Below are 23,452 nucleotides of genomic sequence, written 5' to 3'. Positions count from 1 at the left end.
TTATATTAACACATCCAAACCCATTATAAATGCATTTAAAAATCCCAGCTGTCAATCACATACTGCCTGCCTCGCCTCTATGCCTTAGGCATAGAGGCAGGGCAAACAATTACTTAAACTTTCCATTCAGCACTCACATTCTCCCTACTATCTCACCATCTAATTGTGTAACCAGCCAGTGCATGGGAAAGGGCATCAGGTCCCCCATTCTGGCACATACACAAGTTTTTGGGGTGATACAAAGCTTGCCTTAATAACAGTGCCCACAAAATGGCAGCTGCCTGCTGACTGTGATTGTATATTCCCAAGACTGAAGGAAACAAGATTTATATCATTTATATAGTATGTGAAGTAAATTTTGCTTAACAAACACAATAGAAAAGAAATTGGAATTATTTCTTAGGGTGACAGGTCCCCTTTAGGCACTGATGATATTGTACGAAACCTTGTTTTGTAAGATATTCGGTGTGTGTATGGCAAGTCAGCTAGCCGACTGATATCGCAGAAGACTGCGGATATCAGTCGACTCGCCAACGGTCGGGTTAAAAGATTTTGATCAGGTGCCACTGAAGGCACCTAAGCAAAATCTACCTTCAGGGCTGAATCGGCAGAAGAAGATAGAAATCCTATTGTTTCTACCTCCATATCTGACGATTCAGATATCGCCACGTGTGTGGCCACCTTTAGAATGGAGTGATCATCCATGTCTACCATGTCAACAACATAGCTTTTTTTTCTGATGTTTGCTACTCACAGCTTATTGGCTGGTTTTCACAGCTCATAGGACTATTGTCCTTATCTTGGTTTGTCCAGGTAATTTTTATGCTATATAATATATAATCTATCATGTGTACATTTTTGGAGATACATTTTGGTACAGCTGTTTGCCGTGTTTTTAAAACCAAAAGTGGACAGTCCTATTCCAATATTCAATCTCAGAAAAACATTCAAGGACAGATACCTCAGATGCAACTGCATGCTCTTTATTACATTGTACTTAATCATACATAATCAGGACTGCTTTAAGGTACCAGTGGGCCTGGGGTAGAGATCTCAGTAGTGGGCCCCCACAGGCAAGAAATCTGTGGTAGAACTCAGTAAAAAATCAGTATAAGTGAGACATCCTGGTCCAACAGTCATGGGAGTGGATAAACCATTATTTCACCACAAAAAAACATTTAGCAATAATAAAGTTAAAACAAGAACATATAGTAGAGTTCTTCCAGCTGACTAAAATGAGAGTCTTTTTTGGGGGATGCTTAAGTTCAGATAGTGGCCTCCCTAGGTTACAAATGGGGTGGCATCCTTCCACAAGGCCATCAGTTTTTAATCAGGAAGACCAAAATGCCTAGCCAGCCTAGCCAGCCAGACGCCCTAGGCAACCCAGCTGGCCACCTCACCCACCACATGCGATGACTTCCCGCCGGAAGACAAGCATCAGTAAGCCGTAAGTGGGGGGGGCAAGGGTGCGGAGTAAGGGTAGGCAAACTGAAGAGGCATGTGCCTAGCACCCCCCAGTGATACACCTGAGGCACGTGTCTCTTCTGCCTTCCCCTTAGCTCTGGCCCTGCCAGTGCCCTAATGTTTAGAGCGAATATAACAGGTAACACAAATTCAAACTGGATGCAGGAGTGGCAAATTAAGTAGCAAATGTTAAATATTTTGGTTACCGTGTATACTCGAGTATAAGCCGATCCGAATATAAGCCGAGGTACCTAATTTTACCTAAGAAAACTGGAAAAACTTATTGACTCGAGTATAAGCCCCTCAATGGTGCAGCATGAAAAGCATCCATATATACAAAATCTTTAATCCCATAACTAAATATGGCATTTCTATGATCTTTTGCCCTTGGACTATATGTGACCTGTGACCATGGAGCCTGACTGATTCAATCTGCAGCATCAATGGTTGTTTGCAATGTGACCCTGAAGCAAGACATTACAAACAGCACAAAAGTCAATATAACCAGCACAGAATGGACTTACCCCTTGTCCCATAGGTTCCGCAATCACTTAAATGGTGAAGCGGCGCACAGCACAGCAGGCAAGCTCTTCCCGGGGGGGGGTGCTCCTCAATGGCGCACGGCGCAGGACATACTGAGCGGCAGACAAGGTCGTCGTTACCCATGTCCTGCACGGCGAGGTCGGCCACGGGGGGGGGGGGGTTGTGTGCGCAGGGCGCAGGACATACTGGGGGGGGGTTTCGGGGTTGCAAGCGCAAACATATATCCACGGGGGGGGTTGGGAGCGCACACTTGCAAGCGTGAACATATGTCCAGGAGGAGTGGGTGGTGCGAGCGAGCGTACGGCCGGGAGAACGTAACTACCGTATATATTCTAGTATAAGCCGAGGGTGCGTTTTTGAGCACATTATTAGTGCTGGAAAACTCGGCTTATACTCGAGTATATACAGTATTCTCTATGTGAAAACCATACAACATAACTGAAAAAGAACTGCAGCTCTTTCTCCGACATGTATATAAGCTTGTTCGGGTCAGTGGTATGAACACACGAACAGTGATATACAGTCATATAGGTGGACAGTCAAATTGTACAATAGAAGAAGGAGAAGGAAAAACAGGAATATCCTCTCAGAGGACTATCCCTGTATAGACTTCAGGACACTGCACCGAAAACCACCCAAAAAAATATATGTAGTTTATTATCAGGTAAATTTCTTGATCAGGTGTGGTATAGAGATTAAGACTTAGCGTTTATTATTCACTTTTTTAAAAAAATAATAAAATTTACCACGAACCAAACCCTATTAAAAAACGCGTGAGGTGAAATACAACTCAAAAGAAAACTCTAACAAAATGCAAGGCGGCTTAGAGTTAACTTGCTTGCTAAGATTCGCTACAAAGTTTTATCTTACAGAGTAACCATTGTAAATTGATTCTCCTAAGCCTGTGAGGGCAATTCAAGGGAGATTTAAAAAGTATCCAAAACTATTGTTGCGAAAGTGTTGTAATACAGATAAGCAGAGGAATCAGTTTCCTTGTAATCCGAAATAACTGCTTAATCACAAGGGGGATTCAAACCCCGTTGTTACTAAATGAGAAGTGCACTTCTCTTTAGGTATAGAACTATCATTAGATAATTGGGTGTACCAACACCCCGTAGTGAAATAAAGTTAACCCCAGCTTTAAGCCAAGTTTCTGGTTTCTAGATTGTAGCACCCACGCTTATTAAAAAGCACATCAATCCTGCATCCCTTTCAACCCACCCTTCCAACCACCAAACCCCACATCAACACCCGTTCATTCCCCCCTATATAAGCCCGACGCGCGTTTCGCTCCTATACACGCGGAGCTTTTTCAAGGACTTCAATACAATATCTTATAATTTAGCCCCTCTGGCAATAAATTAGAAGTCAGCCTAGGTACAGCCTTCTAAAGTACAATTCATGTTAATGCTTAAGGCTGTAGACAATGGTATTTTATATGCAGCACACACAGACTCATATTTGTCTTATCCCACATGACTTTGTGCCAAACAGATGTATCACATCTTTTATTGACCATGCACATAGACTGCCAGGTAGCAGACTGCCAGATTCACTACATCGTCGGATGGCCTGATTGACTAGGTGTAATGACTACAGGAAAGTGTGGTCCCTTACATTTTTTGGGATTGCTGATTCCACTTTTTTTTTGTTCAAAAAGCCTGGTCTGAATACAAGTTAAGTCAAAAACACATTCATGACTTTAACCCATAACCATTTTGAAATAGCTGTCTGGGAACAGTTTTCTTTAGCCCGGGCAACTGCATGATCTCTCAGGGGTTTTGCTATGTCTTGCAGTAGCCACACAATCAAAGGAAACAGTAAAGAAAACAATTCTGGATATCATTCATTGTCACAACAATAACACAGCTAAAAAACATTAGTCCATCTAGTATGTGAAAAATGTCACTATAATGGAAGTATCTGCAAGGTATTTTGATGGGGGGGCGGGAATTATATATATATATATATATATATATATATATATATATATATATATATATAAAAGAAACAAAAGGAGCACTCCCTACAAACAATCAACTGCCCCAGGTGCTGGCCATTTATGTAAATGAAGAACAGAGTGCCACACACACAGGGACTTAAAAAAGAACAAAAAATCTTTATTAATTCAATGTTTCGAATACTAAATGTGTTCTTCTTCAGGGACAGATTTGTCCCTGAAGAACACATTTCGAACACTAAATGTGTTCTTCTTCAGGGACAGATTTGTCCCTGAAGAACACATTTAGTGTTCGAAACATTGGATTAATAAAGTTTTTTTGTTCTTTTTTAAGTCCCTGTGTGTGAGGCACTCTGTTCTTCATTTATATATATATATATATATATATATATATATATATATATATATATCTATATCTATATATATATATAAAATGTACATGGCATATTCCTTCATTCGCTGATGATGGCAGCACTGAGGCTGTTTTGTAAACTCTAGTGGCAGAACACTACTGCATCAGTACATTAGTGCTCTAAACCAAAGAATCCCAAAGAAACTGAAGTAATTTCAAAGGCTTGCACTCTGCTCCAACACCTTACCATGTCACAAAGAGCTACCTTATGTACACTATAACTGTCAACCTTGTGTCGGAGCGTTTTATTGCCATGCCCCATGGAACCCCACTGACTACACCATGTTACTCTAGGTCACATCTAGTCATGCTCCCATGCTTCAGGTACGTTCTAATCTCCTATTTCTCCCAGGAGTGTTTTATTAAAGGGGTTGTTCACCTTTGAGTTAACTTTTAGTATGATGTAGAGAGTGCTATTCTGAGAAAATTTGCAATTGGTCTTCATTTTTTATTATAGGTAATTTTTTAATTGGTTTACATTTTGTTAGAAAGCTCTTCAGGTCCAATTTACCTTGGTAACCAGGGAGTGGATTGAGAGAGTGACTGATATATGAATAGTAGATGGGCTGAATAGAAAGATAAGTAATAAAAAGTAACAATAACAATAAAATTGTAGCCTCACAGAGCAATAGTTTTAGTGGCAGAAGAAGAAGACAAATAATAAAAAATAAAGACCAGTTAAAAAGTTGCTTAGAACTGGCCATTCTATAACATAAAAAGGTATAGTTATAAAGTTAACTTAAAAGTGAACCACCCCTTTAGGGCTAGGCACACTTTTCAGGTGGTCAACCCTGAGTACGAATTGCTTCATTAATCTACTATTAACGTACATGTAAGCATATTTATATGGTGCCAAACACCTGTTCCGATTCCAGCCATATGTTGCACTTTACTTGGCTATTACTTGAGTGGCCCTTTTGGGAGGTATATACATTGAAAGGCATAACTTTGGCAAGCATTTACAATTTTTGTTTTGGGGGGGGCTAGAGTATGTAACATGTTGCCTCTAATGACTCAGTATATACCTGTGAAACTCAGTTACTCATGAATTCTATTTCTGCAAGTAAATGACTAATCGGGAGAATTACGTCCTGTCGTTTTCTCACTTACCAGTGAGAAACATCTTTCCAGGACCCCTGCTCCTAACAGTACTGAGAGTCTCTTGTAAACAGACACAGTTCTAGTCACTTGGAGAGTCTCTATGGAAAAACACAGAGAAAGCTGCCTTAGCTGTGTAACCCTCTCTGTCTTACCAAGGGGCTATATTTTATCCTACTGCATGCTGTGGGCCATTTCAATGTACTGGACACAAACATTATGCCTAAATGCTTTTGGCGGGAGAGATTTATGATATGATATAATAAAAACACCACAACTGTTTGGTCCTGTGACAGAATAAATGACAGGCACACACATGCCTTTCTCACAAGAAATCATCATGTTCTGTTTACAGGCTGCAGGGCATTTTTATAGGAATTTCACTCATTTTGACACCTTAAAGGCTAAATGTTAAGACAGAACATCACAAACAAATCCTTCCTCGTCATTAACTATACACCTGTGGCGTAGCAAATCTGAACTAAGCGTCATATGGGTGAAAAGTCATTATGTTCTTAACACTAACTGTCAAAAGGAAACAGAAATATTTATTGAGTTGCATACTGCCCTCACAATGACATCTGTCTGTAGAACTGTATTGCCCTTAGGACACAACATGTAACATATACATACTTTGGATTATTTTCTGACTATTGGAATCTTGAGGGACACCATAATTATCTATAAGTAATATTCATAAGTTATCATATACATGTGCACTGTCACTCAGCACTTTCTAAAATGCACTTTTACTGCTGCAACAGAAAAGTTTATGGGTCCTTTATGAAAAACTTCATTCCACAGTAACCAACCCAGTCTTTAGGCTAATAAAGGTTCTATTGCTAAGGAAAATGGATAATATAATCATCAACACAATATTAAGCAAAGCACTGACACATACTCTAGTGAATCACCATAGTCAGCGACACCTCACCAGCTTTATTAGCCAAGCCAGGATTAAAGGTTCTTAGCCTCACAATCATCAGATTTTAATTATATCCCTGCATCAGTACACACAACCAAGTCAAAATATTGTGCTGAAGCTGAAAAGTCCTTACAATTGGGTCACCTAGGAAAAGACAAGCATTGATTAATTACTGAAAGATCTGTCAGGACACAAGGATCATAAAGCAGGTCTGGACTGGGATTTAAAACAGGCCCTGGCATTTTGGGTACACAAAGGCCCAAAACAGCCCCCACCAGTTCCATAGTGACTATTAGTGTATATGGCATCTTACAGCAGCCCCTTTGCCAGATGCCACAGATTGCCAGTCCACACCATAAAGTCACCAGATTAACTGCATGTATATGGCATGGAGTGTCTTTTCTTCTATAAAAATGGAACACAATAGGGTATTGTAGTAAAGCAAACTTAATAGGAAGTCAGTCAGAGCATGAGGATATTTATAACAACATTAAACTGCAAGAAACTAAAATTAGGGATAAAGTTTACCAAGACATAATTTACAAACACATGTACATTTAGGGGCCTATATATCATGCTGTGTGAAAAAGGTGTCCTGTTTAACAACAGGACTGGAACTAGGGGTAGGCAGAAGAGACAACTGACTAGAGCCACAACGGCACTGTGCATGCCTGGAATTATGTGCACATGCGCATTTGGGGAGGAGGGCTGAGGTGGCTAACTGGCTTGTGTAGGGTGCCCAGATGGCGTGAAGGTCTTAGTGGCTTTCAAAGTGGCACAATCATAGGATGACACCTTTCCAACAAGTTAGTTTCTACCCTGCTTTAACTGCCCCCAACAGGAATGAAGGGTAAACTAGATGGCTAACAACAGACAGCTTTTTACAATAGAATGTATAGCTGTAAACTTGACATCTAATTAAAATGACCATAGTGTCTGTGTAAATGTGATAAGGACCTTAGTAGTGATGTGCGGGTCAAGAAAAGATCAACCCGGACCCGCTCAATATGCTTCTATACTTTACCAGTCTGACCTACAGTACATAACAACCATAAGCCGCAATGGTTGCCCAAATTTAAACTTGAACCCACCTGACCCACAGGTCCTGAGGGTTTTGGGTCAACCTGCACATCACTAATTGTAAGCTCCACTCGGCACAGACTAGTGTGAATGAGCTGCATAAATGAGTCAGCACTATAGATAAATAAATGCTAATACAATAACATTTGATTCCAGAGATCATTGTGCCTCACACAGCTGTGTATACAATTTATGGAAATAATTAAATGTATTTTATAACTTTGAATTGGTCACTAGCTAGGAATGTGGGAAACCATTTTATAATCTACTAATCAGCTTCTGCTAAAGAGCAGTCATTTTTATCAATAGCTATATTCACTGCATAACCTTGTAATTAGCAGGATGAGAATGCATCATCAAAAAGGCAATACTTTTAAGCAATTGTTGAAATGCCAAAAAACTTGAGGTTTATATATACATGCCTGCATGTATTGCAATACGCAGTATGCACACATGTACCTTGACTATTTTAGTTAGTTTTAATCATCTGGAAGTGAATGTGACAAAGAAGGTACAGTATGTTCATTTTATTCAAGTTATGTAATTCACTATACATGTATTGCAAGTAAAAAAGCAGTCAGAGGATGGGGGTAATTGTTCTTTTTTCCCTTGGGATACAGAAAGAAATATTGGCGGGGGGGATTAGGTTCAGAGAGAGCATGAGAGTGTCACTATACCAGTTCAGTCCTGTCCACTGCTCTCTATCTGCAGGAAACACCTTTGCAGGAAGTCAGCATGTACAATTAGTTTGGACTGAGAGGACATAAGGACATGACGGCCTTAGAGGCTCGACCAATCACAGCACACTTATTTTGGGATGGGGTATATAAGTCATCAACAAATGGCAATGCCTGTGTTACTCAGACACGAAGGCCACTGGCAGCATGTAAACGGTTCTGCTGCTGCGTGCATGCCTGTACATACAAAGCTGTATCTTTGGGCTCAGCTAAAATACATATGAATAAATATGTATGATATGTGTATGTGTCCAATTACTTTTATCTGTTTATACTTGTCTGCTAGGTTTAATGTAAACTAAGTGATAGTTAATGGCACTGTGTGCTTCCTGTCCTTATCTTACCTGATATCTCACAGCCCCATTCCCTTTCAGGAGCCTAATATTTCCACTGCTAATAATGGCATCATAGTATGTCTGTTAGCCTATATCTGCTATCCCTCTCCATTTGCTTTTGCTACAGGCACCATCTTAGGGCAGTCCCACACGGGGAGATTAGTCGCGCCGCAAGAAATCTTCGTTGTTGCCAGCGACTAATCTCCCCGCAATGCCATCCCACCGGCTAGAATGTAAATCTCTGGTAGGATGGCATACGTGGCGCCGCGATTTGCCTAAGTCGCCCGAAGTCCCTTCGGCGACTTTGGCAAATCGTTGCGCGAATAATCCCCCCGTGTACCCCTGCCCTTGTCCAACTATAAAAACAGCTACAGTCCCTTCCCAGAGGATATTATCTCTGCTACTACAGGCACTTTATATTATCAATTCTCATTCTTTCAAATATCAGTTCTCATGCACACTGCCTTCCTTATATTTAATGAGCCATTAAATTTCCTAAATATGCATTTTATTCCAATGGTACAAGGGGTGTTTTCTCCACCAAGGTTTGTTGTATTTAGCCTGCAGAGAAACATCCAAAACCACCCATACCAGCTCCCATAAACTTCAGTGCCTCTCAGCCTTTCTGTATTTATCAAGAGACACCTATATTTATAACCCTGGCAGGGTGGGGGAGACAAATTAAAGGAGAACTAAACCCTAAAAATAAATATGGCTAAAATGCTATATTTTATATACTGTATTTACTGCTCCAGCCTAAAGTTCAGCATCTCAATAGCAACAATGATCCAGGACTTCAAACTTGCCAAAGAAGCTCCCAATCTTGGAAAGTGTCTGCAGGGTCGGACTGGGGGGTGAAGGGCCCGCTGGGGCTCTCGCTCAAGGGGCCCTGCAGGTGTCCCCGCCGGCCGCTTCCCCTAACCCCCCACAGGGGCCCCCTACCAGTCATCCTCCCCTGAGCGCGTACATTTAACGCGTCAGGGGAGAAGCGGTCGGGCAGGGGGAGCGCTGGCAAGGGTCGGGTCTGGGCCGCCGGGGCCCACTAGAGCCGGGGCCCACTGGGATTTTTCCCAGTGTCCCGGTGGCCCAGTCCGACCCGAGTGTCTGCGACACTTACATGCTCAGTGTGATCTGAGCAGCTGTTGAGAAGCTGAGCTTAGGGGTTGTAGCAAATTATCAAACAGAGAATGAGGTTGGCCTGTCATATGAGCTGATGCTACAGGGATAATTATTAAATCCTGATACTAATTGCACTGGTTTCAGAGCTGCCATGTAATGTCAATCTGAATAAATTACTAACCTGCTATATATTGTGACACTTATTTCCTGTATAACAGTATATTGTGAGTCGGTCCCTAAGCTCAGTAAGTGACAGCAGCACTGAGCATGTGCTGTGAATCGGCAGAAAAGATGGGGGGCTACTGGGGCATCTTCACTGGCACAGATCTTGTGTGGTTGGATTAGGCTGGTACAGCCCAAGCTGAATTTTCAAACCTGCACAACTGAGATCTGGCTGATTTTCAGGCAGATATCGGTCGGGCAGGTGCATCAGAGGTCCCCAATTAAGCTGCCACATCAATCTGAATGGGCTAAATTGGCAGCTTAAATCTGCCCATGTATGGCAACCTTAAAGGAGATGGAAAGGTAAAAACTAAGTAAGCTTTATCAGCAAGGTCTATGTAAATACAGCCAAAAGCACTCACAGAAACGCTGCACTGACTTCTCTGTCAAAAGATTTGTTGTGTCTGTAATTCATGTGCCAGAGACACGCAGCTCTCTGCTCTCTTCCCTCTCCTGCTCCCCCTCCCTCAAGAATGCTAAGAACTCACTAACCCCCACTTCCTCATAGTCTTACAAACTGAGCATGTTCACTTGGTCTCGGTCTCGGTGCAGGAGTGAGGCATTATGGGAACTTTCTTAACACAGCTCAGCATTTTTTCTTCCTGTTTGGCTTCTGATCATCTGAAAAGGTGAAATATGGGGAGACTTAAGGGTACTATTGAGACAACTGAAGGTATGCCTGCAGCTTGAGATTAACTCTTTATTAGCCTTTCCTTCTCCTTTAAGAATCTCCCGAACCGGTAACCTGTAAGTTATTATATATTGGATTTGGATTTAAATACTGCTTATTCCCAATAAAAAATGTACTTAATGATGGCACAGATGAACCACCAATAATTAACATATTTCAAGGTGTTTCACGCTATAAATAGATAGACAAGACTATAAAAAATGGACACTTGTGTTTCCAAATGCATGCAGTTTTCATGCACTTAAAACTGTAAACTGCATTATTGTGTACTCAGTGAGTAGCATCTCTTCTGTTTCTCTGAGCGGACACTTCCCCACCCATTTTACTGAGTACATACAGACAACCCAGGCCTACCAAACCATAGGCACTAGGTAGATGCACGTAACATAAAAAATGAATAACTGTTGTGATAGATGTAAGAAATGTGTAATTCTTTCAAAATGCTATAAAGGGGCTGTACATCCTTAAGATAAGGAATGTCAGATTTGCAGCCCTTTTTGGACAAATAGAAATACATGCATACTTATATATATATTGACCTCACAATATAAATGTAAAATGTACATTGCATTATGATGAACAGATTAGGCCAAATAAACATTTAAAAATAAAACTTTTTCAAAATGTAAATGTAATGAAAATGTGATTTGATAAGACCATTTCTGTATCCAATAACAATTTCCATGCTAAGGAAAGTAAATGAGGAAAGGAAGTAAGTGTAATAAATTTATTACACAGATGACACATATTTTACCACCAATACTTTAATGGGAATACATATATAGATAAGTTATAATTAGTTGACTGAATCTTCCTTGGAACTATACAACAGAGTTCAGTCTAGTGTAGCATGGTCCTGGCTTATTAATCATAATGCCCTTTAGATTACAGAGTAAACTGGCTGCAACCAGGTCATAGTGGACTACAGCTCCCAACATCCAGTGACAATCCAATATGATTGGGATGTACAGTACATAAAAATGCAAAACTTATCTTATAGCCAATAAAGTGGCTTCGTTATAGTGGCACTAATGGAAATCAAAGGAAAAGCCAGATTTGAGTTCATGCTTCCAGAATTTTAACTTAATTTATGTTAATTACATTTGATGCTAGAATGAGCACATAAATACAGTATATTTGCCTTCATCAGGCTTGCCCTATTTTTTCTATGATTCATTATGAGTCAGGGAATGTCAGACTGAGCAACTAAGTAAGAAATAATTTGTGATATAATTATCTGTAATATGCCAAAGTATAATCAGTTTGTTTGGTTTGCTCACTAATTATTCCAAATCTGGAAATGCAAAGAGAGCAATGTGATACGGTGGTACAGTAATGACAGCCACACAATAAGCAACAGAATGGGGAGAGATGCAGTTAGATGGGCAATAATAACATACTTGCAACTGTAAATTATAAGGATATTAAAAGTAATCTAGGCGTTCTGTAACCATATAAAGGCACAAGGTGATAGTCAGCTGATTTTATATCGGTCATGGATCTCTGACATCACTTCCAATAATCCTTAGGGGTCATTTACCAAATTCTGTGGATAGATAGAGCACTAAGGGGCTCAAAATCATACCCCTTATTGCTCATTTACAGAGCTCTTGCCTTAGGGGACTTCAGTGCAATCTATGTCTTGCTCCTTGCAAGGAGCCGTGCAGCTGTGCATTAAATGTCCTGTAGTGGAGTTTTAGGGGGTTACTGTAGGTAGCAGGCGGATTAGGGAACACTTATATGCTGACCTTAGGAATACAGCACTTCCAATCACAGGCAGAGCTGTCTTCATCGGGGGGGGGGGGCAGGCTCTTGCACCACCACCTGCCCCACAAATAGATATTAAAAATGTGTTATGATTATCAAGTTTCAATTTTATTAATTGCTCCTTTATATTATAATTCTGAAGACTTGTAATACAAAGGAGCAAATAATAAAATTGAAGCACATATATACCACAAACTGACAGCATGTTTGTATTTAATATAGAAAATAGTTATTTCCAAATTATTTAGCAAATTTCCAAAATTCCTGTGTGCCTACCAAAATATTGTTAAAACACCCAGAGTAATGGAAAACAAATCTGTGTATGTTTGGGACTGTTAGGAATCAATAACATAAGGGTAAAGGCAGAAATTCCCTAGTAGTTAGCCAGAAAGCTCTGAATTACGGAAAGGCTATCTTCCATAGACTCCACTATAAGCAAATAATTCTAATTTTTAAAATGAATTTTCTTTTTCTCTGTAGTAAAAAACAGTACCTTGTACTTGATCCCAACTAAGATATAATTAATCCTTATTGGAGACAAAACAATCCCATTGGGGTTATTTCATGTTTAAATGATTTTTTAGTAGTCTTAAGGTATGGAGATCCAAATTACGGAAAGATCTCTTTTCTGGAAACCACAAGGTCCCGAGCATTCTGTATAATAGGTCCAATAACTGTACTGGGAAAAAAAGCTAAAGTGTTGCCAGTTGCATATTCCCATTCTAAAATAGCAGCTGAAGATAGACCCATTATTTTAGGGATCCTACAAATCAATTTTAATACTGCTTAAAGGCTTGGAGGTGGCATGGTCAAACAATGAAAAAGCTTCCCAATGGCATTTAAATAATGAATTGCATTACTAAAAGCTTACTGCTCAGAATATGGGATATTACACAGACAACACAGAGAAGCTCCAAGATTCCCAGTTTCATATTTTGTTTATCGCAATGGGAATTTGTTCCTTAAATGTGTTTTACGTCTGGAAGGACAAAGCTCTTTTCTTTCTTCTGCTCCCTCTTAAAACAACTGCACATTAAAGCTGATGTCTGGAATGACAATTGCTGGAAGTGCCGTCCGTGCTAGGGTCACGAACAAGCAAAGTGCCACTGACAATATCAGTCTTTTCACACGTGTGCCCCTCTGACCCCAATGACAGAAGCATGCAACCTGTTTCTTAAGCTGACAAACCTCCCCTTCTCCAAAAATAACAAAGAGAGATGACGGATGAAACCCCATAACTTCAGTTGTGGTCTGATACATTAAACAACTTGGTTTTAGCTGGCCATTAGCACTACTGTGCAGTCATTATTGTTAAAAGCTGCCCTATAGGAAGTGGGTGCTTGTCTGTTACAACCCTATATATAATAAAAATAATATATAAAATATTATATATATAAATATATAATATATAAAATAAAAAACATAGGATATAGTTATACTTGATGCCACGATAAAAAAAGTTAAGAGATAAAGTAGCAACCCTAGTTGCAAAACTCATTTGCTGTTTTAGGCCAAGACTAGGGCTTTTGTCAATCAGAAGCTAAAATATCCCAGGTCACTATAAAGAGAGAGGGATAACTGGACAGAATGGGGTCACTTTAAAACAGAACTGTGCCACGAAACCATGAAAAAATGCTTTTAGTTGCTTTAGGGAGCGCACCTGGGGGCCCATTTACTTACTCACGAACCGGCCGAATGCGTCCGATTGCGTTTTTTTCGTAATGATCAGTATTTGGCGATTTTTTCGGAAAACTATCGCAACTTTTTCGTTGCCATCCGAATGTTGCGTAAAATCTGGCGATTTTTTCGTAGCGTTAAAACTTGCGCGAAAAGTCGCGCCTTTTTCGTAGCCATTCCGAAAGTTGCGCAAAATGTTGCGATTTTTTCGTAGCGTTCGGATTCATTCAAGCTTCAGTATGGTGACTTTTCTTGGGCCAGGTTGGAGCTGCAGGGTGCCATTGAGTCCTATGGGAGGCTTCCAAAATCATGCTAAGTCTGAAAGTTTCGGCCGCCGCTTCGACACGAATTCGGATTCGAATTCGTGTCTTAGTAAATCAGCCCCCTAGGCTCCTTCCAGTAGTAAGTATGGGAATAACCAGACTGTGCCACAGTCAACCCAACTTAACCACAAAATAATGAAAGGACATAGTTTTTATTATAGTTCCATTTATTATAAGATTTGTTCATCTCATCACTGTGATTATGCTGTCTATGTCTTATAGTAAAATTAGTCCCATTCAATTAAGGGTGATGGGCTCCAAACTGTGAGGCTGACCCCCTAAGGGCAAACTACAAGCAGTGGCTAGGGGAGCCTAGGTTGAGAGCTATTTAGGACAATTCCAATTCCAAGTTGCACTTTAAGATAAACTTCAAAGGCAATACTAAAGGTCAGTTAGGGTGAGATTTAAAGGGAACACTTTTATTTCCTGCCCTGGATATTTATGAAATAATGGTTAAACTACTGAAACAGGAGCGTTACTGAAACAGGAGGGAAACAACTTAGTTTGAACCTCAAAGGGGGCCTGGAACAAAGAACACTCTGAAAAGCTCCTAGTCTATAAGAAAGAGCTGGTGCATACTACATGTTTGCCACTTGGCTCCTTTAGTGCCAGTCACTTCTTTCATTACCTGAGGAAGGGAGGCCCTCTTTGGCAAAACGTCATTGAGTATCTGGCACAGTAGATGTGTATCGATCCCCTTGCGTGACCTACATTCTGTATGCTCCAAAAATGTCATACTTAAGATATAACAGATATGGTAATGCAAACAAGCTCTTATCTAGTAAATATTTGTGTATTCAGTGGATTAATGAATGATTCACGCATATGAGCCGAGAAAGGCAGAAAAACTTGCAAATAATCAAATCCTCTGGAAGCTGGAACTCAGCATTTCTCTTGTGTTTCTGCTTTCCGGAGCACTGAACAGGGCAGAATGATAGAATGTACAAGACAGGACAGAAAAATAATATTTGTGTAAAATTCCTGTAAGAAAAAAACAGAGCGAAACATGTGGAGATATTTAGCAATCTGTATAAACCATTCATTATATGCATTCCACTCGCAACCTGGCTAAGCGGCCGACCGCGGTATGAAAGGGCAGGAAATTCTGCATTAACTCAAAAGATTTGTACCTGGATTTCAAGAAAGAGGAACTATCAATGGGTCTGTTTCATATGCAAGCAAAGGCCAAGGAGGTAGAGAACTGGTTTAAAAGCACAGAAATGGTAAAATACAAGAGTATGCTGTAATATTTAACTTCTCATCTAGCCCACTAAAAGTTTCCATACTTTGTTTAAATTCATAAATATATGACATATCGTGGGTTTTTTTCTTTAAATGGGGGTCGGTGTAAATCTGTATCGAACTACCTGTTTCACTGCACCTAAAGAAGCATGGTGTCCTGAGAGAAATGTAACAATGTAAAGAGCAAACACAGGACAAAACAAAATATTACATCACAAGCCAGTGGGGCTAAGTGAAAACCAGTTGCTATTTAAGCTTTAACACTTTTGTATGCAAAACAGAAGGAATTCTGGGATAGAAGTCACATTTTTGAAAGTTACAAGGTTTGATAGCACATCACAAGGTTTGAAAGCACATCCAGGGGCATAACAAGCTGCCACTGCTTGGGGGAAACCAGAGGTATATGAGGACTAGTGGGGCACTGACTAATAAACTGCTTCAAAATAGATTAAAGCAAAATGTCCTATTCCCAAATAGGGGGCCTAAAATGATTTAGCTAAGGGGTCCAGTATCTTATAGTTATGCCACTGAGCACAGCTAGATTATGTGCTGATCAGGAGTGTTTCTTGGGCTGCTGCTGCCCCAGTGCAAACTCCCTTCTCCCCCTTGCTTATTTCTTGTGCGTTGGAGAGGGTTGAGGTGGGGCTGCATTGCTTTAGTGCAGAGAGTTGTTCTCTCTGAACTAGGAGATGGATTTATGTTAAAGGGCACCTATCACGCCTAATCTGTTTCCCCCACCAAAGGTTAGGGCTAATAGAGCCCATCACTCTGTTTGTCTGGAGGCTCCCAGTCGTTCCTATTCACTTATATACTTGTGTAGTGGTGAACTATAAACTTACTGTATATACTCGAGTATAAGCCGAGTTTTTCAGCACTAAAAATGTGCTGAAAAAGTAACCCTCGGATTATACTCGAGTATATGGATGTCCACGGCTCGTTTGGTCAGATGGATGTGCGATGTGCACGTCTGTCCATGGGGGGTGGGGGGCGCAACGAGCACCCCCCCTGCACAACGAGCCAGTGGACTGTCAGCCGTGGACTGCAATCTGTAGTAAGCCGTGCAGGAGATACATTGTAATACATTTGCATTGCACAATTACTGCAGTCCAGCATCAAGAATTATTTTGCCCTAGTAACTAGTATTGTACTACTGTGGTGGGACTTGTACACTGGGGTCCACTGTTAAGCTCTGTTATGTTCCTGTATGAAGCTATGGCTATCTTGGGGCATTTTGTAGGCATTTATGGGCACAGCACTCATAGTGGTTGCTAGTCAGCTTGGGGAATGTACACAGGGGAGCGCACACAGCAGGATGGCAAGTACTTGATAATTAGTATGGCAGCTTCCTTAGCCTTCCCAAACTTGCTTTTGTCTGCTGCTGTAGCATTTTTCTTTTCCTAAAGTTATCTATTATTTATTTGATTATTGAAACTTAGCAGTAGCGGCTGCATTTCCCACCCTAGGCTTATACTCGAGTCAATAAGTTTTTCCAGTTTTCTTAGGTAAAATTAGGTACCTCGGCTTATATTCGGATCGGCTTATACTCGAGTATATACGGTAAGCTTAAATGTAATGGTTTCTTATAACGAGCCAAATGCTCACCAAATTAGACTACAGGTCCAGGTGCTTATGCCCCGAACCTCGCTCTGTAGATATTCAGTATTCATGTTAGTGCAATTAATATACTACGTACAGTTTTGAGCGCTTAGATATACATTCACCGCTTCCTCTCAGTGGCCCGGGTGCAATGCCCTAGACCCGCAGCAAGGGAAAACACAACCTCAAATCAGGCGTAGAAACATCTCCGGCATGCACTCAACGGACTCCAGGACAGCGGTTGTAAAACTTCAAAAAGCTTTATTCAAGGATACAGACCTGACGCGTTTCATGTGTTGCCACAGGTATTCATAGGTAATAGAGCTAATAGAGCCCATAACATGTGGTTGGCCATGTTGGGTCACACAAATGCACATAAAGAGGAGTGCCACAACTTGCTCATTATGCACATGCATGTGATGTAAGCTTGGGAGTCGCATCCACCACATGTCAGATGCACATAATGAGCAAGCCAGGAGACTGATGAATTATGCGCATGTGCATAGGCAGAGGGTTTTTTTTTGGTTTGGAGAAGCTAAAAATGGTCGTACACTGGCTGACTTCAAGCTAATGTAAGATGTAGCTGATTCTCTGCTTGTTTCTAAAGTGACATCCCCCTAGTACTACCACTTGCACCTCTGACTGACTGTAATGGGAACCACCAGTGGGGTAACTAGTGTTGACTGGCCCTGGGGACAGGAAGTATACCTGGGCCCTCTCCCCTCTGCATGTGGGCACAATATCCTCTGAATCTGTGCATTTTAACGTACCATGAGAAGCCACTGCATCTTTGGTAGGCCTCAAGGGGTGCGGCCCGGGTGCAGTTGGAAACCAACACCCCCCACCTGAGGTTACGCCACTGGGACACTGGGAACCATGCAGAAGTGCAGTTGGGGTGCTTTGTTTTTCAACTTAAAATGCTCACACAAGGCATTATATATGAAATAAGAAACAATGGGTAGTGGCACATTACATACAGTGGGAGACAGTGAATCCTGACATAAGGAGGAGCACTTTATAAAATTTGGGTTTGGATAAATCCTAGGTAAAAAATGATAATTCAATTATAATAACCCCTTAAAAACAAGGTACCAAGAAGATATCACAAGATTGTAAATCCCTACTATCACAGATCTTAGCAGCTGCTAGATGGGTAATTGCTCTCAACTGGATTGCCCCCGCTCTTTCACTGTTACAACTGCACCAAACATGTCTTATCTATCAGCTTGGTTGGACTACACACTATATACCCATTATGATATTTGGGCAAAATGGGATAACTACAAAAAAGACAAAGTTATACCTACAGCCTGAACTGAAATACAAATAAGGAAGCGCCTCTTACATATTATTCACATACCTCTACACAAATCAAAATCCCATCTATAACAGATGTCATTCTCAGCAACTAAGAGCTATTGATGTTATTTAAATAACTTCACTCAAATCACATAACAGTATTTATGGTATTGCTACCTATTATGTTCTCTTTTACTTTTATATCGTTATAACTACATTTTTTGTTTGTTTTTCCATTTCTATTTGTTGTCATCTCATTGTTGAAAAACGTATAAATAAAGGGAGACAAAAAAAAACAAGGTACCAACTTTATCTGTAATACCATCAAAAAAAACATCAATGGCAAGTACAAAACCCTCAGCATATTTATCAGAGTAATTCACTTTTACAAGGCCTCCATCTACACTAACACAAAACAATGAAAAAGTAAAAACAAAAAAATATTACAGAAAACAAAAAAAAAAAAGGAAAATGTAAATTCATGTGCAAGGGAATGGACTAATCCAATTTTTACTCCAACTTGTGAAACGTTTGCTATATACGACCCTCAGTCCTCAAAATTTATTTTGTACCTGTCCGAATGAAATGGAAGTTGCTTCTAATATTCCCAATTGGAAAGGAGTAAAATCGTCACCTCATTTTCCAGTTTCACTTCGGCCAAAGCCTTCAGTCTGTAAAGTATACGCAGCCCACACTACTTCTGCACCTGATTGGTGTATTTGACTGTCTGTAACGATAGCTGTGCTCTGATTGGATAAACTACAAGCAGGACTATCAATCAAGATGCAGTTTATCGCTACAGCCTCAAATTTGGATAGAGACCCAGGGTGTTTTTCATCCCGCTTCAAAGGAGTAGGTTTTTTTTTTGGTTTTTTTTTTAAATCTTTTAGGTGTCAGAAAATCCGCGTGCGCATGCGCGCTATACATCATGGTCATACAGAAGTTGTATGTGACCCAAAGGCCATGTGAGCCCTTTTGTAGTGTGAGCCTGAGACTGTCTTTCTTGTCACACTCACACTGCCATGAGATTCTGTCAAACCCCTGACAGAAAATCTTAGTTTTCTATAAAACATTGTCCATTCCAGTCTGTTTGTTCCCCACCTCACCTGTCACATTGTCCACCTTGAGTTTCTGAAAACTGCCAGCCTGACTGTTCCAGAACCTACAGATTAAGGGAATCATGATAAAAATATCCCAAGCAATTTACAGCCTAAAATATACAATTCACATTTGCACCAAATATAGTCAATTGTTTTCAACATTATTAGTTAAAATGTAAAATGCACAGAGACTTTAGAAAAACATGTTCAAAACAGTGGTAGATTTTATCCATTAATAGAAATAAGAGGATTTTAAGGTTAACTTATGAAATGCAACTCCACCCTTGAACATGCAGCTCCACCTCCTCTCCTCATCATCTCCTGATTTTAGGCTCAGGTTTCAAATCCCAACGCTCTCACAATTTTCCATGCACAGAATTACATACAGTGGGTTTTGTTTTCTGTTCTGATGCAGAGAGATCTGTGTTGTGTTATTTAATAGAGGGATATTTTCTTCCCCTGCCGAACAAAAGTCCCCTTTAAGAAATGAGAGAAAGAGTTGAAGTTAATTAAAGGGGCAGAGCAAGCAAACATGGCTTTTAATCGCGTGCCCAGCAAGGCGGTTTTTTAACGGGACTCATTCAACTTGTGTTTCGGAGCCAAAGAGTATGTGTGTTCTTTCTCCAAATTGAGGCCAGAGATGTGAAGCCGCGTCTGCTGAGGGAACTTGGGAATATGCAGTATGGAATGCCTGGAGAGGAAGGCCAGGGAATATTTGTGGAGAACTTAATGTTGCTGTAGACGAGAATGGTCAGGGAGAAGTTCAGGCAGAGGTGATGTCCTAGTTTTAGAGCTTATTCAAAGATGATGGGGCCACAGACTGTTATGGGCAAGTGACAAGGAAAGAAGCAGAGTTTTCCTGCAAACAGGAAGAAGACAGATATTACATACACATCATTAATCCTTTTAATAAGGACCTTATTTGTTGTAAGTGGTACAGCTTTATGTGCAAAAATCTAGTATATACACATTAAAATGTCTAATGAGTACAATAGGGTTGCCACCTCTCCTGCATGGAAACTCCAGGCAGGGAGGTGGGGCGTGACTTCACTGGGCGGAGCAGCGACTTCGCGGGGGGCAGCTCACTGACATCACAGGGACGGAGCTATGATGGCAACCTAGGGTACAAGCAGGTCCAGGCAGGGATTTAAAATAGACCCTGCCATTTTAAGTACTCAGAAGCTGAAAGTTAAGAAGGGCTGCAAAATTTTCCCTTACACAAGACACTTACACGTAGCCCTAGCACCAGAGTTACATTCTGCCACAATCTTAGCTGTGCAAGGTCATACCCCTAAGCTCCTAGGACCAAATTTCTTTGTTGAAAAAGTACAAAAGATAGACACAGTGCACCCCCAGTAAGTAAATCTGTGATGTTTGCTTGTTTATAATAGACCAATATGACCTATATTTTTCTCCTTTTACTAATATACAAATATATGGTTGAGGACACATGGAGCTACTAAATGCCAGAAAATACCCTGCCATAGACAATAGTGAGAATTGCCTCTGGTAAAACACATATAGAGACAGAAATCAGTAAATGATCAGCATTGTCTATTTTAGTAGTTGTGATAAGTAGCTGCTACTCATAGCTCCGTGTGTCTTCACCCTAAAGGCTCATTTAGAAAGGCAACTGTGTGCTAAATCTGATGTAAATTGCCAAGTTTTTTACCCACAATGCAACGTCACAGGCTACCACTAAATCACACAAGTTGTGGCATAAGTTTTCATGATAATAGCAAAACTTCCATAGCATAAATAATGGCATTAGCGTGTAATGCACTGGATAAAATTCAGTTGTGTGTTAAGGCACAGCACACCAAGGAAACCCCAGAAGAAACATTTCTTCAAGGCAGGTGGTAATTGGGTTTACTGATCTGCCCCTCAGCTTTCCCCAAGTGCGCATGTATTAAACAATAAAGAGCATTGGGAATGCAGCATTCCTTAACAGCCTGCATTGTGGGTTTAGCACAAGACTAATAAAAATAAATTGGCCATTCATTTCCATTGCTGGAATGTTTTCTCGTATGTAAGGTTAAGAATGGCTGCTTTTGCCAGTATTTTTCCCTTCTTTTTCAACTGTATGATATTTCAAGGAGACAGTGTAAGTCCTGCTTTCAAAGCTGGAATAAAACAAGACTTGTGTTTTCCTGAACACTGAGTATTTTTGCAGCTGGGACAGCTTGGTTCACAGACACAGAGAGCGCAACATTGTGGTTTCTACGTGGTATAAAAACATCACAGGTTTAAGCTCCGTCCCCCCACTCCGACGCTTGCCCCCCCTCTATTTTCCCGGGCTCCATATAAAAGAGAAGGCCTGTTCCAGGCTTGGGTATATCTGGATTTCTGTGGCTTTTTGCAGAGGCTCAAATTAAAGTCTGGAATGTTAAAAATGAACCATTCACTGCCAGATATAAACACAGAATAATTTCAACTCACCCTAAACTCCTCTGAAGTTTGGGTTTCAAGTCTCTTATTTGGAAAACCTATTTACTCTTAATTATAATTCTCTTTCAGAGGGAAAGGATACTTTGTTCTCTTTAACATGCACACTGTTCTTTAATGCACCTTTATAGGATAACAGCCTCAAAAACAATACATTGCCTTATGGTTAGTGAGCAATAACCTCCCTGTGTAAGTGTATTATAGCAACATTTATCCCTATAACAGGATTTTCAGATATTTGCTTTATTGTGTGTGTTAGAAAACAGCATTTGCAGTTCAGCGCATTCAAAAACCCTTTTAACTGTGGGCCTACAAAGAAGTATTTTGGAACTGGGATGTCTGCAATTTAGTTTCCATCCAAAGGTATAACATCAAGTAGAATGGTAGTGTTATAGCAGTAGTGATTCTGGGGCTGCTGCCACCCCCTCTCGCAGTAACGTAACTAGTCATCCCTGGGACTGGGTGCTGGGCAGCGTGCCCCCCCACCTTGGAAATTTTTTTGTGCCAAATGTGCACCAGTGTGAGCATCCAGAGGGCCCCGTTATTTCCGCCACTGCCCTCTGTCCTGCTCTGTGCTGACAATCAAAGCTTCTGCCTGTGTGCACTATGTAGCTGCATGCAGGGAGAAGCTTTGACTGTCAGTGCAGGGAGATGCTGATTAGAGCAGGTCTACTTCTCTGTCCACAATGACCCCCCCACGACTGCAATGCACATGTGGGGGGTGAGCACTAGCCTTAGATCTCCATCCACCAGCCTGCTGTCTTGATCTGATATTCCCCTAATTATATAAAATTTTCCCATCCAAGCTAGAACTGCACATGTACAGTGAGCATTCAATGCAGTTCTTTGTGCACAGGCGCAGTGACATCATCAGGTCCCCCAAGAAGCCCTGATGCACACGCTGTGATTTCTCCAGGGATCAGGCTGCTCAGTGTAGTGCACTTTTTCTCTGGCTTGATTAATGTTATTTGCATGTGTAATATCAGCACACTAAAATGTCAAAAGCGCCCATTGGTATAATGATGTATTCATAAAAATGCCAAAATATTATAAAGTGCTATGCAATAAAAAGTAACAATAAAATTGTAGCTTTACAAAGCAAAAGTTTTTTTGGCACCTGGGGTCAGTGACCCCCATTTGAAGTCTAGAAAGAGGCAGAAAGGCAGGGCAAATAAGTAAAAACTATAAAGAAAAAATGACCAACTGAAAAGATTTAAGTAAGCATTCTGTAACATACTAAAAGTTACCTTTTAAAAGCGTCTTTATAATGGATTGAAAATGATTTTGTTGTGGGGCCCAGTAACTTCTAGTTCTGCCACTGGTCTAAACAGCTGTGAAAATACAGTTACCATCTGTCAGAGTGTGAGGAATAAGGAGCCTGCCCCAGAAAGCGCAAACTGATGAGACAAAGTTTTCA

General features: G+C 40.6%; 1 protein-coding gene across 1 annotated transcript in view; it reads right to left on the bottom strand.

Annotated features, from left to right (window-relative positions):
* Positions 1-19,213, bottom strand: part of gdf3 (growth differentiation factor 3) — a 52,590-nt gene extending 33,377 nt beyond the window's left edge. The window contains exon 1 of the mRNA XM_031898480.1: positions 19,063-19,213. The gene's annotated coding sequence lies outside the window, so the exon portion shown is untranslated. The remainder of the gene's footprint in view (positions 1-19,062) is intronic.
* Between the last annotated feature and the right edge of the window lie 4,239 nt (positions 19,214-23,452).

Source organism: Xenopus tropicalis, chromosome 1, assembly GCF_000004195.4.
Source record: "Xenopus tropicalis strain Nigerian chromosome 1, UCB_Xtro_10.0, whole genome shotgun sequence".
NCBI lineage: Eukaryota > Metazoa > Chordata > Amphibia > Anura > Pipidae > Xenopus > Xenopus tropicalis.
The sequence above is the reverse complement of the archived record's forward strand: the minus strand, read 5'-3'. Positions and strand labels throughout refer to the sequence as shown.